Genomic DNA, 14,778 nt, shown 5'->3' on the forward strand with positions numbered 1-14,778 from the left:
ATACTTTTATTAGTTTAAGACTCTGGTGTTATGCTGGTTTTCTTAAGTGTAGTTTGGGTGACTCCTTGTTTAGGATTGGTTGAGGTTTGTGGTGAGGTAGCCGTTGGTTGTCGGTATTCGTTGCGGATGAAAGTTGGTTTTGATGATGGTAGCTTTTCTTGGTATTGGATCGGTGGTTTAAAGTTTGTTCTAAGAGTTGTGTTTTTCGCTCAATGTTGGTTATGTTTGCAATGGTTGTATTCATTTGAATTTTGGGGCAATTGGTCGATGTATTTGGTTGTGTAATACGGTCTAAGTCAATTGATGTGTATAATAGATCGTATAGTCAAGTAGAAGATGGTTTGTATCATTGGTAACTTTAGATCTTTCTAATCTTTCTACTTAATTTCATGTTTTTCACTAAAAAAATGTATTTTCCTTTTTTTTAAGTTGTAAGAAATAGAAACAAACAAATCCATATAAAAATAATACTTTCTCCGTTTGACTGTAATATAAAAAAATGTAAATATCAACTAATGAATGAAAAACATAATACCTAAGCCTCCTGTGTGAGGTGCCATGTGACCAAGGTTGGAGAATTCGGATCTCGGGGAGATCTCGTTTGGACTTTTTTAGGGAGATCTCGGCATCTCGGAATAATCTCGGAGAGATCTCAGACGTTGACTTACGTTGACTTTGTAGTTTTTTTAATAAAAATATACATAAAAACATAAGTATATGTATATTTATATAAGCCTAAAAGCTCTATAAAAGAAGACCGATTTAAAGTGAGGAAATGAAGAACTTTACGGAGTTCGTAAAAGATACTTGATCCTTTTTATGCATTATTATAAGGTCGTCGGTTTGTATCCCATAGATGATGCTTAATCTTTCGTTGTCGTTTACGATTGGGCACCCTCTTTGGTTTTATTTTCGGATTCTTTGGAAGACTTTAGTTTGTTTCTATTGTTCGATGGGATTAAGTCTAGGCTGTGAGCTTCTATTTGATTGTTTGAGCTCGGACGTTTTCGTTTTGTAAGTTTTACTTGGAGCTTTCACAATTTTAATGATGTTTTCCAACTGTTTTAATGTTATAAGTTTTATTCGGAAAAAAAACCTCTCTTGCATAAGGCTATGGGTGTTATACACCCGTACAAAGTGTCACATCGTCATTTTATCACTTCTAATTTTTTTGAACAACGATAACTTCATAATTTGAAAAGATTACATCTCACTACCACCATCATTAAAAATTGTCTTTTTTACGAGCACATTAGTACTAACTTCGTTTTCATTTGACACCTGAGGCACCACACGTGATTACGCGTTAGGTATCATCTAGCAACGAAGTTAGTACTATTTTTTTTTTAGCGAAAAACAAGAATTTGAATCAAACAAGAGACTTCAACAAAAACTAAAGCTTCAAAAAACATACAACCAAAGGTAACCGAACTTAAAACAAGAACAATAACCTAACTAAACGCGCACCGAACCAAAAGATCTAAGCAACAAAGTAAAAGATACACTAGAGAAACAAACAACCGTGTTACATGACCGAGAAAAAAAAGAGTGGCCAATCAAACATAGGACGAGTGATTAGCAACCATCTTCACCCGAACCTTATTAATTGTCCTTGATAGTAAGATATAATTTTTTATTTTTTTTTGAATTTGAGATATCTAATTCTTTTGAAAATGAGAGTAATTGTGCTTCAAAATTTATAGGGATAAGTTAACTCGGTTGGAATTATCGTCGTTATGTGACGATTACTTGATTTGAGTCTGTCCGGTTTTCTCTTTCGTTGTATTGGTCTTGATATTCATTTTTCGATGAAAGTACTGTTAATATAGTTTTTGTTATTTTTGAAAAACAAAAAAAAAACAAAGTTTGACTTTTGAATAAAAAGAAAGGGTAAAAAAAACGAAAATTGGTGTATATTTTATCAAAACCCCATAAACTCTTAAAAGCCCCACAAAAATTCTCTTAAAAGCCCGCACCTGCTTATATATATTAACGAAAATTGGTGTATATTTATTATTAATGATTTATGATTTAATTCCTAACTTTGGACGATCCTACTTCATCTTCCTGAACACAAACCCTACACAAAACCCTAGGTACGTGCATTTGCGAAAAACCCTAAACTCAACATATGTGTACGTACATATCTCTATGCATCTGTATATATGTGTGTGTGTGAAAGTACTCAAATCCGAATAACAAATTCTGTAACTATGGATATGTATCTGGATATCATCGATCCAAATGTTACTTACGTCTGACTTCTTACGTTTTTTAGGTGCAATAACCTCAATCTCAAATTTTTCATCTCTCTGGCTTCTAAAAGTTGGGCGTTCAAATTTCAACATCAAATAAGCTATTGAGGTAAAAAGTGTGTTGGAAAATAACTGGTGGTTATATTCTGTTTGGGTTAACAACTGATATTGAAATTGAAATTATTACAATTCTTTGTAGAAGTTTAGTGATATGTTCAGCAGAGGATCTAGGAAATATAGTCACTGGTGTCACTGATTAAAACCCAAATTTTTTATACAACAACTACTACAACAACAATACCCAATCCCATTAGAGTGGGTTATGGGGAGGTGAGATGTAGACAATCCTTCCTCTATCATAGAATAAAGAGAAATCATTTCTCCACCCCGAGTTAAACACTCACAAGAGCGGAGAAAGTCCTCCCTCTCACTATTCGACGAGTAAAGAGATTGCTTTCAAGGGGACCTCCGGCCATAAAGAATGAAAAAAAAATATATATATAAATAGAAAAATATATAAAAAAATAGTAATAATAAATAAGAAAATAAAAAAATAAAATAAACGGAGACGCGAATCAAATTTTCATAGGTTTTACATCTTGCCTGGAGTTCAATCTAGGCTCTAAGCGGCAGTCAAGTCGCCAATAAATCGACGCTTGCTAAACCTCGCTTATCAGAACCGTGTATATGTGTGTATATATATATATATAAATAATAATAATACTCATAGTACAAAAAAAAAAAAAAAGTATATATATATACTAGATGGCTTATTTCAATGCAACTCAAAATTTTTTGCACTATCCAAATGTTTTGTTGCCCTGCGCGAGTAATCAACTGACGTCCCTATTAAAATTTATAAATAGGAGATGTTTGAAACGTAATCAATTAATGTTGCTTAATCTAACAACGATTTTTTTTTAAAGTACGTGTAACAATAAGAATAGAAAATACGGTTGAAAATGTTATATAAAATAATGAGTCGTGTCAAACATCTTTCTTTTTCAAACACGACTGAATATGTTTATTGACTTTTCTAATGACAACTCTTAGGATTGTTTGTAACTATAAACAAGTTTTATTTTTATTTATTTTTAGTATTAAATCCAAAATTACTGTGACCTGTGAACTGATACTTAAAAAAGAATATCAAGTTTTCAAACTATAATTTACTGTAACATTTACTAAATTATAAAAATTTAAGAGGCATAATATTATATCATAATTGTTAGAATTAGTTGTAGTGTTTTGATTTAGTTGAATGTGATTGATTAGTTTAATTGTTGTTGTAAGTGAGGGGATGTTTTGTAGGATATGAAGACTTAGTGTTTTTAAGGGAATGATTTTATTGCTTTTTGTTTTTTTTGGTACATCTACTTTGCAATACATGGTGGCTATTTATAGCCATCTTAAGTTGGTTAATGATCAAGCTAGAATCTTCTAGCTAATCTAGTGATTTCTACATATTATCACTTACTAAATATCTATACTTAAATATCTACTATCTATAATTAATCTAGACAATTCTAGAAAAACATTACATTTTAACACTCCTCCTTAATGTTTTTCGATGTTACTCCGAGCATGTTGCGTAGGAACTCGAACTTTGATCTTGGGAGTGCTTTGGTGAATATGTCTGCAATTTGCTCTTCAGTCTTGCAGTATTTTAATTCAATCTCTTTCTTAGCGGTGACTTCTCGTAAGAAGTGATATTTGATATCAATGTGTTTTGTTCTTCCATGAAACACAGGATTCTTTGCCATTGCAATTGCAGACTTGTTGTCGCATAATATTTGAGTAGCTTTATCTTGTTTTTCGCACATGTCTTCAAGTATTCTTCTTAGCCATTTAGCTTGATTAGCTGAGTTAGCGGCTGCGATGTACTCGGCTTCGGCTGACGATTGTGCCACCGTTTCTTGTTTCTTTGATGTCCATGAGAATACACCAGATCCAAGTGTGAATGCGTATCCGGAAGTACTTCTCATGTCATCCACAGATCCGGCCCAATCACTATCAGTGTATCCATGAAGCTTCGAGTCTATAGTGGGCTTGTACCATATTCCATAGTCCATGGTACCTAGCAAGTATCTTAAAATTCTTTTAGAAGCTCCGTAATGTATTTGAGTAGGGTTTTTCATGTACCTGGATAATAGACTCGTTGCGTACATAATATCTGGTCTTGTTGCTGTCAGATAAAGTAGACTTCCGATGAGACTTCTGAATCTTGAAGCGTCTGCTTTCTCCGATCCATCTTCTTGTCTCATCTTCTCATTGGCAACTAGTGGCATCGCAACGGTTTTACAACCGTATAGCTTAAACTTTTTCAGGAGATTTTCTGTATATTTCTTTTGACAAATGAAGATGCCTTCATTTTCTTGACTGATTTCGATGCCAAGAAAATAGCGCATCAATCCATGGTCGCTCATCTCGAACGTTTTCATCATGTCTTCCTTAAACTCTTGCATCATTCTCTCATTGTTTCCCGTATATATAAGATCATCAACATACAAGGAAATAATGAGAGTGTCAGAGTTACCTTGGGTTTTGATATAGAGTGTGGGCTCACTTTGACTCCTCCTGAATCCTGTACTTGTGAAGTAGCTGTCAATGCGGCTATACCAAGAACGTGGTGCTTGTTTAAGTCCATATAGAGCTTTCTTTAGCTTCAGGACTTGGTCTTCTTTTCCTTTCTGAATGAACCCTTGTGGTTGCTCGACGTATATTTCTTCTTCGAGAAATCCATTTAGAAAGGCTGATTTTACATCTAGTTGGTGAATCTTCCACCTTCGTTGAGCTGCTAATGCCACAAGTGCTCTTATAGTGTCTAGTCGAGCTACTGGTGCAAAAGTTTCATTGTAGTCGACTCCTTGTTGTTGTGAGTAGCCTTTAGCTACTAGCCTTGCTTTGTGTTTTTGTATAGAACCGTCAGGGTTGAGCTTTGTTTTGTAAACCCATTTAACTCCAATGATTTCTTTATTTTCTGGAGGATCAACTAACTCCCATGTGTTGTTTTTCTCAATCATTCTTATTTCTTCATTCATAGCAGCCACCCACTTTTCATCTTTCGATGCAACTTCATAGCTTTCAGGTTCTATAGTTGTGAAGTTGCAAGTCTCGTACACCTCTGCTAACTTTTTAACTCTTCCCGGTGTTGACTCTGGACTTGAATCGTCTTGCGCTAATGGTATTGTTACCGACGGAGAAGTTGGCGTAGCAGGGCTCGTTTCTCCGGTACTTTCATCTTGTTCAGACTGCTCCATTTGTACTGGTTGTTGAGCTGGAGTTTCTATAGATATCCGCGGCAGATATGTTTGCTTTTCAACTTTGTCTTCCTCCCAGTTCCAAGAAGCGTCTTCGTCAAACTCCACGTCTCGGCTAATCACGATGTTATTGGTCTTCAGGTTATAGACTCGGTAGCCTTTTGATTGTGTGCTATAGCCCAAGAATATTCCTTTTTCTGATTTTTCTTGGAGTTTGTGACGTTTCTCCTTTGGAATATGAATGTAGCAGATAGATCCAAATACTCGTAAATGTTTTACCGACGGTTTCCTTCCACTCCATGCCTCAATTGGAGTCTTGTTTTCAACTGCTTTCGTTGGACAACGGTTTAATATATATACAGCCGTGTATACAGCTTCGGCCCAGAAACTGTTTGGAAGGCCTTTTTCGTGTATCATTGTTTTGGCCATTTCCATTACAGTTCCGTTTTTGCGTTCAGAGATGCCATTTTGTTCAGGAGCGTAACCAACAGTGAGTTGACGCTTAACTCCTTCATCTTCACAGAATTTATTAAACTGTGTAGAGGTGTATTCTTTTCCTCTATCACTTCTTAGTGTTTTTATATAATGGCCACTAGTCTTTTCTACGTAATTCTTGAATTTCTTGAATATCGTGAAGACTTCTGATTTTTCATGCATGAAATAAACCCACGTCATTCTAGAATAATCATCGATGAAGAGGATAAAGTACCTGTTTTGGTTAAGAGACGGGGTCCTCATTGGTCCACAAACGTCAGTGTGCACCAGCTCTAGTATACCTTTCGCTCTCCAGGCTTTGTCACGAGGGAAAGGTTTTCGATGTTGCTTGCCTATCATACAGCTTTCACACGTGTCAGTGATTTCTTCTATGTTAGGCAAGTCTCTCATCATATTCTTCTGTTGAAGAATTTTTAGTGCGTGAAAGTTAAAGTGACCAAATCTTCGATGCCATAGCCATGATTCGTCAACTTGAGCTTTCATGGCTGTGTCTCTGATATACTGCCAACGAAGCGGAAAGTTGCGGTTCTCCATTGGCACTTCAGCTATTAATTTGTAGTTGTTTTTCTTGTCACGGATAACGCATGATTTATCTTCGAAGAGTAAAGAGTATCCGTGCTCCATCATTTGACCAACACTTAACAAGTTACTTGCTAGGCTTGGTACTAGAAGAACGTCATTGATAGATCGAGTGACGTTATTAGTTTGAACAGTAATAGTACCTTTGCCTTTAGTATCCACGAGTTCTCCATTCCCTAACTTGACACGGGACTTTACGGAGGTGTTGATACTCTGAAATAGCTTCTCATCTCCTGTCATGTGATTGCTGCACCCACTGTCGATCAACCAAGTATCATCCCTTTGTTTATTTGCGACATGACATGCATAGAATAGCTGATTTTTGTTCTCCGAAATATCTTCACTTTCTTCCGTGAAGTTAGCTCGATGATTTTGTTTTAATCGGCAATCTTTTTCTATATGCCCAAATCTTTTGCAATTATTGCATTGTGGCTTCCCTTTGTGGAAACAATCTTTCTCCAAGTGGTTTGTCTTTTTGCAGATACCACATGGAGGATAGTTTTTTCTTCTCTGATCAAACCCGGTTCTGGGTTTTTCTCCTCCTCTCGACTTTACTTCGAGATTTCTTTTCCCCTCATTATTAGATTTCTGAGACCTTATTTTGAGTTTAGACTGAAACGCACTTTCAAGTGAGTTTTCACTGCGTCGACTCAGTCTAGCCTCGTATGCTTCTAGAGAGCCAACTAATTCCGTTACTGACAGAGTCTCGATGTCTTTTGACTCTTCAATAGCGGTAATGACATGATCGTATTTTTCGGTCATACTGATAAGTATCTTTTCTACGATCCTTTTATCAGTTATATTATCTCCATAGGCTCTCATTTGGTTTACTATTTCTTTAATTCTAGAATAGTAGTCTTTAACGGTCTCAGTCTCTTTCATATTTAAATTTTCAAAATCTCGTCTTAGAGTTAGTAGTTTAACAGATCTCACCTTGACATTTCCTTGAAATTCTTCTTGAAGGATCTTCCACGCCTCTTTGGCTGTCGTAGCTCCCATGATTCGTGGAAAAATAGACGGTGTCAAGGCTTGTTGAATATAGCCTAGAGCAGCAGCATTTCTTACAACATTTTTATTGTATTTTTCTTGTTCTTCTGCGGACAGAGTTTCGACTTCTTTTGGAGTTGTAAACCCGACTTCGACAATATCCCACAAGCTTTGTGCTTGAAAATATGTCTTCATTCGGATACTCCAAAAATCATAGTTGTCGCCATCAAAGATGGGGACGGGAATATTGTATGCACCAACGGTAGTCATGGTGTACTTGAATGAACGCCCAAATCTGGCTCTGATACCACTTGTTAGAATTAGTTGTAGTGTTTTGATTTAGTTGAATGTGATTGATTAGTTTAATTGTTGTTGTAAGTGAGGGGATGTTTTGTAGGATATGAAGACTTAGTGTTTTTAAGGGAATGATTTTATTGCTTTTTGTTTTTTTTGGTACATCTACTTTGCAATACATGGTGGCTATTTATAGCCATCTTAAGTTGGTTAATGATCAAGCTAGAATCTTCTAGCTAATCTAGTGATTTCTACATATTATCACTTACTAAATATCTATACTTAAATATCTACTATCTATAATTAATCTAGACAATTCTAGAAAAACATTACATTTTAACAATAATCTTCTACAGTTTTAACATTTAATCGAGTATAAAGAATTTTTTATATGCATATCGACTCAGAGTTCTATATGTGTAATAAAATTGTGTTTTTATTTTCGCGAATGTTCCGATTGCTTCATTCTGATAATTTTCAGCTTTTGGAGCCCAAAGAGAAGTCGGGAATGTTGACGGTTTAGGGAACACTACAAGCAAGTCAAAGAAAATACAAGTGAAGATTTTGTGCATTAAAATAAAAGAAAGAGGATGAATATGGACCATGATAGATTAAGTAGCTTGCCAGATGATCTTATCCACAAAATTCTCTCTTGTACAAACATCAAATCTGTTGTCCAAACAAGTGTTTTGTCATCTAGATGGAGGTTTGTCTGGACTTCAACGCCCTATCTCAATTTCTCAAATGGGTGTTATTCTTCACTTGAGTTCTCCAATATTGTTGAAGACGTTTTATCTGGCCGCAATGATGAAATCGATGTATATGCCGTCACACTTTATTTTCATGGAGACTTTAGCCAAGTGTTTGTCAAAAGAATTTTTAGCTATGCATTTTCACACAATGTTCAAGAAATGAAAATTACAAGCTGTGAGAAGAAAATTGTAGTCACTCTTTCACTCTTTAATTGTCAATCTCTCAAACATCTCACTTTGGGTGGAGAGCGTTCATTGACAGCCACTTCAACTTTTGAGCTCCCGTCCTTAACAACATTGCATCTTGATCAAGTCAAATTCAATGATAACAGTAGTGATAGCTACTTCGCAAAGTGTGTTAATTTGAAGAGTCTTACCTTAAATGATTGCAAAATGGTGGGATCAGGTGAATTTACTATATGCCATCCTCAACTGCTGCGTTTCACTCTTAAATTTGGAGAGCTGGGGGTTATCAAAGTTATTGCACCTCAACTAAAATATGTATCTTTAGATCTCTTTACTTATGAAGATGATGAATATGAGTATGATGAGGTTGATTCTTTACCATTCTTTCTGAACGGTTTTCCTTTGTTGGAGGAGGTTGATATCTGCATTCTCCATCCTAGTGATGCTCCTAAAATTATTAATATGCTTCAGGAGTTTTGTGCTGTCAAATATCTTACGATTAACCTGGAGATTGTTGAGGTATTTTTAATTTTTATATTACATTGTTTTAGAATTTTCGTTCAGAACAATAGAAAAAGGATCAATCTTTTTCATGGTATGGAACTCACTTCACACCCGCAACACAGATTGTTGAGGTATTTTAATCTTTATATTACAAAAACTGAATCTAAGAACTTTCTTTGATACTTATAGAACCTCTTTGTTGATACCCCTGTATTGGTACCATATACTAACACTATACCTGGCAAACAGGTCAAAACGGTTTTGGGTTGAAATGGGTATGGGTCAAACGGGTCATATTTTTTAACGGGTCCAAATGGGTCAAGTTGGGTCGGGTCGAAACGGGTCATTGGTCAAATGGATCCAAACGGGTCATTTACTTTTACATTTGATTTTTACATTTATGATTACATTTTATGTTTATATATACGTTTTACGTTTATACTTTTACTTTTGACTTTTACATTTATGATTACGTTTGACGGATGAAACGTGTTATGATCTCTATGCTCTGCCCATGTGACACATTCACCTATCCATATTTATTGAGCATTAGGAATTGATTCCCACTTGACCTGTTCCTTTATATTTTGTATAGGACCAGGGAAACCCATTAGACTTTTGTAAAGGCTTTAGTTTACATTGCCAGACGTAATTTTTTCTCAAGACCCAGTGGACCCGAAAGCTTGACCCGTTGACCCAAATTTGAGAGTATGGGTCTCAATTGTCATACATAACTAGTACCAAGAGAAAGTTACCAATACACTGTTTATGGCGATGAACTAACAATCCCAAAAATATGTTGTGTGCAATTGTTCTCTGTACCTATTATTGTAATGATTGCATCAACTATTCCCTTTATTTTTACATATTGTTCTTATGTAATTTATTTATTGTGCCAGTTTCTTTCTTCCAAAGTGGATCTAATCTCAAATCAACCTTCTCCATTTTCTAACTTGAAAACTTTAAAGATTTATCCAGCAAATGAAATTTCGGAGGAAGTTGATGTAACTACTGTAGTGAAAAGCTATTTGCTATATGGTTCACCTAGTGCCACACTTACAATGGTTTCACGTGAGGTACTTTCTTCAAGTGAATTTATCACCTATTTTAAAATTTCTTATGATTGTAATTTGAATAATGAGAACAATTGACATACTAGTTTAAATGCCAGTGTTAAATTTCAACAGAAAGGCTCTTGTAAAGATGCTCTCGACATTGTATCATCTTTTCTGCAACAACTTCATGTTTTATACACTGACCACCCTTTAGTCCTTTACTTGGTAGTAGAGTCGGGGGTTGGGTTAGGAATAGTGGTGGTATTCCTGACATGACAACAAGCTGAACAGGTTAAGGTTGGACCAAATGGGTCAGGGCTGTAATTGGGTTGACAACGCCAACCCGTTTAATCAACCAGCTGGGTTAGTTAAGCTTCCCATACTTTTGTCACTTTGCCAACCTGTTTGAAAGCACAATTAAAATGTTTAGAATTTTGTCACTTTGCCAACATGTTTGAAAGCACAATTAAAATGTTTAGAATGAAGATTGCTAGTTCATTTCCATTTTCTGATTATTATTTTTTCGCTAATTACATTTAGTTGTACCTTCCAAGTTTATTATGTTTGCTTATGTTTATGCCTTATAATCATCATATATATGTTCTTAGAATATTCTGACTCACCTTCTATCAATTATCTAAGACCTGCTGTTGTTCTAGTTGAGTTGTAATTGAGTTGACACGAAAACCTTAATATAAAAGTGTATAGGTTAGGGTTGAATTTTTTTTTGGCATAATAAACCCAGGAACAGGAGAACCTGAACATGAAAAGAAATTCTCTTCATTATTCTGGTTTTGAAATAATAGCAGAGTTAGGGTTGAACTGCAACTTTAGATTCCTGGACTTGCTGCATAGATAGATGCTACCAGTTTGCATAAATATTTCTAAAAATCATGCATTAAAAGGTTGTATAGTACACACAAGCAATGCAAAAGTTTATCTTATGTCATGTCTTGAAACTCTACAGGAAGTCAGAGCTGCGAAGAATGCGAAATTGGCTCTAGAATGTATCCCGAAAGTACAGGTGCTGCTAGATGAGCTGAAAACTGATTTAGATAATGAAAAAACGATAATGGAGATCCACAACGAAAAGATGTACGATGATGATGTTAAAGGAGTGGGAAAAGTTGAGGACGAAAAGGGAAGTATGAAACAGATCCAGAGCTGTTGGAAAGATCTGAGCCTGCGAGTGACCCGTGAGCAAGAAAAGGTATCTTGTATCTTTTCAAAACTCGAGTATATTGAAGAATTACTAACACATGTACCCGCATCGAACAAGGGTAAGATGCAAGCATGGTTTGCTAGTATGTTTGAACAAGCTGATATTCTCTTGAATAAAATACTTGAACGTATGAAGATCCAATGTGATATGAAGCAAAAAACTTTCAGTATCCACTTTCGTCAACTTTCTAAGGCATTTCAGCCGTCTTCTTTAATTGTAATCAAGTCTTCAAAAGGCTAGATGCTGGTATCACGTGTCTTGTGCTCTGATTTTCAGATTAAGGTTTACACATCACTTGTGCTTGTTGTTGGAATGGTGAACTCAAGCATACATTAACTTTTGAAAATAAATAGTCAATGCCTTTTTGCCTGTGTGCGTATGTGTTGTTACTACGGGTGGGGAAACAAGACGATCAACTGTTTGAAAATAAATAGTCAATGCCTTTTGAAAGTATTCCCAACAAGCTTTCAAACGGTATATAATATGCTTGGGTTTGTCAAGTTCAAGTATGTTTTAAACATGTATCAAAATGTAAGGATGCAGCTGCTGATGGGCTACTGGTGTGCACAATAGCAAATTATAAAAATAGTTGAGGGGCTGTTTTTCCGAAAGCCATAACTTGTAAACCCTAATTTCGTTTTCGATAAATAAGCTATTTATGGAAAGGCGGATGAGTCCACTTTTCATTGGTCATGGTCTAGGGAATTAAATATTATTGTGCGGGACCTGGAAGCTGCTGAAAGTCAGCTGATTTTATGTATTAAAAAAAATATTGAACATGAATGGTCAATTCAAGTGGTCATTTGAAACTCTTGATATATATATCGAAAGAAGTACTGCATTTGATGATACATGAATTATGAATTATGAGAACTCTGTTTGGGTTACTATGTTTACAAAGACATTTCTGAGCCCGATTTGTTAGCGTTCTTCAGAACCTCGGTGGCCATGATGAAGCTAAATGGTTAGAAATGTCTTCATCTCAATCTTCAAGTCGTTTGGCCTACTTCAATAGAGTACTAAAGTTAAAATTTTTAAGTATTCACTTTCATATTCAAAACTCAATACTGTAGCAAGTTATATTACACGCTGAAACCATGTATGACATTTTAGATTTATTGTAAATTTATAATTGTATTAGACACCTAATCGGTCCCAATACAAACGTTTTCGAATACTATTTTATCAAGTTGTCGTGCAACATACGGACTCATAAATATAGAGGGGTATAATAAAGGAACAACGGTGTAAAAAAGTCTTTATCTTCCACAATTGATTATGATTAAATATAGTTGCGATGTGGTCCAGCGAACATTATTAGAAGAACCCAAAAAAACTTTCCCCTAAAAAGCCCCATCTCCCCGTACACAAACTTTCCCCTTTTTTGTTCAATCGGAACCCTAATTTTGTAGCAGACAAATTCTTTTCTTGTTCATCCTTCTTCGCCATTTTGTAGCTCCGGTGTGGATCCTCTCTCCGACCACCGGCATCTCGCTGGTGGTTCGGATTTATTGCTTTTTGTCGAATAATCACTACCTCGCTCCATTTTTCTCCGGTGACGTCCTGTGCCTTTTCATCTTCTTTGGTCTCCTCTCTGACTTCCAGGCGGCGATTCCGTGCAGTTCTCCTCGGGATCTGGGTGTTGGGTGGTTTTTGGGTTGGTTACGGTGCTTCCGGCTTCGGTTGAGTCTTATGAGTTGCTTGCCATTTCTCTTCATCTCCGATGTTCATTACCGGTTTCTCTCTTATGGTGGCGGTAGGCGGCGAAATCCACCGGAATTCTACTCTCATCATGGTAAGTTTCGGTTTTGTTTTGAGGTTTTGGACTGATTTGGTAGGTTTGTGGTAGGTGTTTTTTTGTGTGTTGAAATCAGGCAACTTCCGGTGGCCGGACTCCGCCAGTAACCACCGTTGGCGGATGACGGCTGTTAGGGCCGTGGTTTGTTACTTTCGACTGGCGTCTACTTTTGGGTGTTGTGGGTGGACGTGGTGGCTGTTAGACGGCTGTGAGAGGCTGCTGACGACAGTTGATGTTGTTGGCGGCCTTTCGTAGTTGTCTGGAGCCATTTGGCAGTTGGTTTCTGCTGGTGGCTGCTGGCGGCTGCTAGCGGTCGCCTGCTGGAGTCGGCTACTAGTTTATGGCTTATGGTGGTTGCGGGTTTGTAAATGTCCTCTGAAAATTCGGTGTTGATGGCCTGGTCTCTATTGATTTGACTTCGTGTTTTGCTCTGTTCGGTTGCTGTTCCGCTGTAGTGTTCATACCTTTCCCGTAGTCGAGTCTATTCGGGTGGACTCGATGTCGTTGCCGACGTGTGTTGATTTAGTTAACCTCAGAAAGTTGATGTATTTTGAAGTAGTTCTCTCGGGGTCCTTTTTCCGCTCGAACGGGGGTTTGATCTTATTCGACGGGCTTGTGGTTCTCTGATTTCGGAGTTCTTAGAGGTTTTTCGGGTAAGAGAGGTTACTTTGATTTGCAGGCCTCGGGTTAGGTGTTGCTGGAGTGCCCGACGTCCATTTTAGTGTACGGCTTTTGAGTTGTGGTAATTGCAGCGTTAGAGATGAGCCCGGTTTTATGTAATGTTTAGATTTAGGTTTGGTGGGTTATACAAAAGTATTGTTTCTTTCAATTTCATTTTCAATGTGCTCGCTCTCTTTCAATGTTAACGTCCAATGTGTAGGACGATCAGAGCGAGACCTTCCAATTGTAATTGTTTGTGTACTCCACCGGATCTTTACGATCTTTATATTTATATATTAATATTTTTCGCTAAAAAAAAAGTGGTCCAGCGGTGACCTAGTTGTGATGTGGTCCAGCAGTGGTTGGTGGCGTGGCTCCTTTAGGAGAGGTCAGGAGTTCGACCCTCGTTGGCTACATATTAATCCACAATTTTATCCTTCCATGTCACCTTTACCACGTCGCGTTAAGGGTAAAGGGGAGTGGGGTTTTACAATCCATGTCCCGTATGGGATTGGTGGAGATTAACGCGTGAGTGGTTAAGTCCTCTTGGGTGATCCAGTTATCCCCAAGTAACTGCTGCCAAATTTTTTTTATGTCTATGTACAATTTGCAATTTAATAATTTGTTTCTTTGTAACATAACAGACCCTTTATCAAAACAGTCATATATGGAAACTAACACGCTCGCGTACTCATAAAAAGACATAACCCCTACAAAAAATCTCTCAAAAG

Source organism: Rutidosis leptorrhynchoides, chromosome 5 (assembly GCF_046630445.1).
Source record: "Rutidosis leptorrhynchoides isolate AG116_Rl617_1_P2 chromosome 5, CSIRO_AGI_Rlap_v1, whole genome shotgun sequence".
In the NCBI taxonomy this organism is placed as follows: Eukaryota; Viridiplantae; Streptophyta; class Magnoliopsida; order Asterales; family Asteraceae; genus Rutidosis; species Rutidosis leptorrhynchoides.